Source organism: Mirounga angustirostris, unplaced genomic scaffold, assembly GCF_029215605.1.
Source record: "Mirounga angustirostris isolate CCGP_5_RB_7025 unplaced genomic scaffold, mMirAng1.0.hap1 SCAF_2, whole genome shotgun sequence".
NCBI classification, from domain to species: Eukaryota; Metazoa; Chordata; class Mammalia; order Carnivora; family Phocidae; genus Mirounga; species Mirounga angustirostris.
Window position 1 is genome coordinate 79,195,321 of NW_026991710.1, and position 4,250 is coordinate 79,199,570.

Sequence of the window (4,250 nt, forward strand, 5' to 3'; positions counted from 1 at the left end):
ATGGGAGAAGATATTTGCAAGTGACATACCTGATAAAGGGTTAGTTTCCAAAATATAAAAAGAACTTACAGAACTCAACACCCCCCAAAAAAAATCCAATTAAAAAATAGGCAGAAGACATGAATAGACATTTTTCCTAAGAAGACATACAGATGGCCAGCAGACACATAAAAAGATGCTCAATATCACTCATCATCAGAGAAATACAAATCAAAACTACAATGAGATATCACCTCACACCTGTCAGAGTGGATAAAACAAAAACCGCAAGAAACAAGTAAGTGTTGACAAAAATGTGGAGAAAAAGGAACACTCTTGCACTGTTGGTGGGAATGCAAACTGGTGCAGCCACTGTGGAGAACAGTATGGAGATACCTCAAAAAGTTAAAAATAGAACTACCCTATGACCCAGCAATTGCACTACTAGGTATTTATCTCAAAGATGCATATGTCGTGATCTGAAGGGGTACCAGCGCCCCAATGTTTATAGCAGCAATGTCCACAATAGCCAAACTATGGAAGGAGCCCAGATGTCCATCGACAGATGAATGAATAAAGCAGCTGTGGTATAGTGCTCACTTCAGCATCACACATACTAAAATTAGAACAATATAGAGAAGATTAGCATGGCCCCTGTGCAAGGATGACATGCAAATTCATGAAGTGTTCCATATTTTTATGGTTTTACTCATATGTGGAATATAAGAAATAGTGCAGAGGATCATAAGGGGAGGGAAAACTGAATGGGAAAAAATCAGAGAGGGAGATAAACCATGAGAGACTCTTGACTCTGGGAAATGAACTGAGGGTTGTGGGAAGGGAGATGGGTGGGAGGATGGGATAACTGGGCGATGGGCATTAAGGACAGCACATGATGTGATGAGCATTGGGTGTTGTATGCAACTGATGCATCATTGAACACTACTTCAGAAACTAATGATGTATTATATGTTGGCTAATTGAATTTAAAAAAAAAGAAGTGATACACACAATGGAATATTACTCAGCCATAAAAAAGAATCACATCTTGCCATTTTGCAATGATGTGGATGGAGCTAGAGAGTATAATGCTAAGGAAATAAGTCAGACAATGACAAATACCATATGATTTAACTCTTATGTGGACTTTAAGAAACAAAAAAAATGAGCAGAGGGTAAAAAAGAATAGAGAGGCAGACCAAGAAACAGACTCTTAACTATAGACAACAAACTGATGGTCACCAAAGGGGAGGTGGGTGGAAGATGGGTTAAATAGGTGATGGGGATTAAGGAGTGCACTTGTTGTGATGAGCACCAGGTATCATATGGAAATGTTGCATCAGTGTATTGTACACTTGAAACTAATATTACACTGTATGTTAACTAACTGGAATTTAAATAAAAACTTTAAGAAAAAGGAATGAATCAAAGCTAGGAGTATATAAAGACAATATATTGCTAAATTTGGGTTGAAATCTTAGATTACTATAGGTAAAAAATCATTTGTCAGTGATCTTTTGATAATTCCTAAAATGAAATCTAAGTATTATTTGACTTAAATAAAATCTAGATGTATTTGAGTTGAACTGAGTTGTCTTTCAAAAACAACATTAAAAAAAGTTTCAGTGGCACTGAAATTGAAAGATGAGCAAAGATTGCTTTCTTGGCAACATTTAGATTTTCTTATAAGAAAAACTTTATTTCCTTTAAGTATGTAAATTTATATATAGAAATTTAAATAAAATGTCAACTTGAAAAAAATTGCTTTATTCTAGTTCTTTTGTTTTTCTACATAAATTTTAGAGTGATATTGTTAATATCTGCAAAAAAAAAGCCAACCTTGTTGGAATTTTGATAGGAATTACATTAAAACTTACATCAATTTGGGAAGAATTGACATATCTACTATGTTGAGTCTTCCAATCTACAAACACAGTATGTCTCTACTTATTTAGGTTTTCTTTGATCTCTTTCATCAACCTTGTAGAGTTTTCAGCCTGCAAGTCCTTTTTGTTAGATATGCACCTAAGTATATAATTTTGAAGGTGAGTGTCAATGGAATTATACTAATTTTGGTGACCCTGTGCTCATTTCTAGTGTTTGGAAATATGACTGATATTTTTCTTATTTACTGTGACTGTATTGAACACCCTCCTTATTATTTCTAGGAGTTTTTTGTAGGTTCCTTATTTTCTATGCAGACAATCATGTCTTCTGAAAATAGGGACAGTTGTATTCCTTTCAGTTCTGTATTGTTTTTATTTTCCTTTTTTACTTTCTTACACTAGCTAGACTATCCAACATTATGTTGAATAAGTGTGGTGAGAGTGGACATCCTTGCTTTCTTCCTGATCTTAAAGGAAAAGCATTCAGTTCTGTACCATTAAGTATAAGGTTAGCCATGCTAGTTTGTTTCCTTACTGTTTTATAGATGGTCATCATCAAGTTGAGGAAGTTTCTCTATATAGTTACTTTTCTGACAGTTTTACCAAGAACTGGTATTGAATTTTTTCTAATTATTTTTCTGTATTAATTGATCATGTGATTTTTCTTCTTTTGCCTTAATATGGTAGATGATATTTGATTTTTGCCTTTGAGCCATTACTGCATCCCTGGATTAAACCTCACTTGGTCATGAAGTAGAATTATTTTTACATATTGCTGAAGTCTACTTGCAAATAGTTTTAAGGATTTTTGTGTTGATTTTCATGAAGAATATTGGTCTGTAGTTTTCTTTTTTATACTGTCATCTGGTTTTGGTAACAGGGTAATACTAGCTTCATAGAATGAATTCCTCTTCTATTTTTTAGAAAAGACTGTGCAAAATTGGTGTTATTGCCTCTTTAAACTCTGGTAGGATTTTCCAGAGAAACAATCTGGGCATGAAGATTTCTATTTGGGTTATTTTAAAGTAATGAATTACGTTTTCTTATTGGTTATAGAGCTATACTGCTTTAGCTTTGTCACATACATTTTAATATGCTGTATTTTTATTTTCAGTTCCATGTATATTTTGAGTCAACTCCTTTGACTCATGGATTATTAACAAATGTGTTTAGTTTCCAAGTGTTTAGAGATTTTTCTATTATCTTTCCTTTACGTATTTGACTGGTTTGATTCCATTGTGGTCAGAGAACACCTTCTGTATAATTCAATTCTTTTAACTCTGATGAAGTTTGTTTCTGGGTGGCTGGCATCTCCTGCTCCAAGTTTGGGATACAAGAGATAAAAAGAAAAGCAGAGACACTCACCACAGTGTTCTTCCTCAGGTCCCGAGTCCCTAGCCAGTCTACCTTCTTCCAGACGAGAAAGGCAAAGCCTTTTTTTTATCAAGGCATTTGCTTAGCTATTTGGTTGTGGCGGTGGTGGAAATGGTGGCTGTTAGCATATGGTGAAAGTAAAATGTGTGTGTGTTTGTGTTGGGTCATACCACTTAATAAATTCCTACATAAATCTATATGTATGAATAAAAAACTCATAGGAAAATAATCAAACAATAGCATATTATAAGAAAATATAATTTAACAGAAAATTACAGGATAGATTAAGAACTTCTAGAAGTATAAGTGACTGAAAAAAATCAGAAACAGAAATGTAGATAAATATTACTAGCATTAAAAAAATCTTTCTACAAAGGCAGCATAGAGCATTAAAAGTACATAATCATGTATATAGAGTATTTATAAATATTTATGAGGAGATCAGTACGATTTGAACAGACAATTCACAGAAGAGGAAGCATGCATAGGTAATTATTAAATAATCAAACTCTGTAACAATTTAAAAATAGAAATTAAACAATAATTCTCTAGATATGTCTTTTTTTTTTTTTAAGATTTTATTTATTTATTTGACAGAGAGAGAGCACAGCAGGGGGAGGAGCAGAGGGAGAGAGAGAAGCAGGCTCCCCACTGAGCAGGGAGCCCAATGTAGGACTCAATCTCAGGACCCTGGGATCGTGACCTAAGCCGAAGGCAGACGCTTAACGACTGAGCCACCCAGGTGCCCTAGATGATGTCTTTGAATATTTATTGTGTCTACATGTATACTACACAGTAGATATCTGATTGGAACTTAAATTAGGCACATTTGATAGAAAGAGATTTTACAACGATGATACAGTAACTTCCTTTAAGACAAGAAATAGCCATCCAGGTTCTTACTGCCAAGGGCCACATTGCCAACATCGCAGTAAACAAGCTTATCAATTTCCTCCAGCATCTACATGATTATTTGCAAGTAAAAACACGGTTGTGCCCTTTCGTGTAAAC

At 34.3% G+C, this 4,250-nt stretch overlaps 1 non-coding gene across 1 annotated transcript; it reads left to right on the top strand.

Moving 5' to 3' along the window:
- Nucleotides 1-571: 571 nt before the first annotated feature.
- Nucleotides 572-678, top strand: LOC123849073 (U6 spliceosomal RNA). Its single transcript, XR_006791918.1, has one exon. It is a non-coding gene; the product is annotated as a U6 spliceosomal RNA (small nuclear RNA).
- Nucleotides 679-4,250: the final 3,572 nt, after the last annotated feature.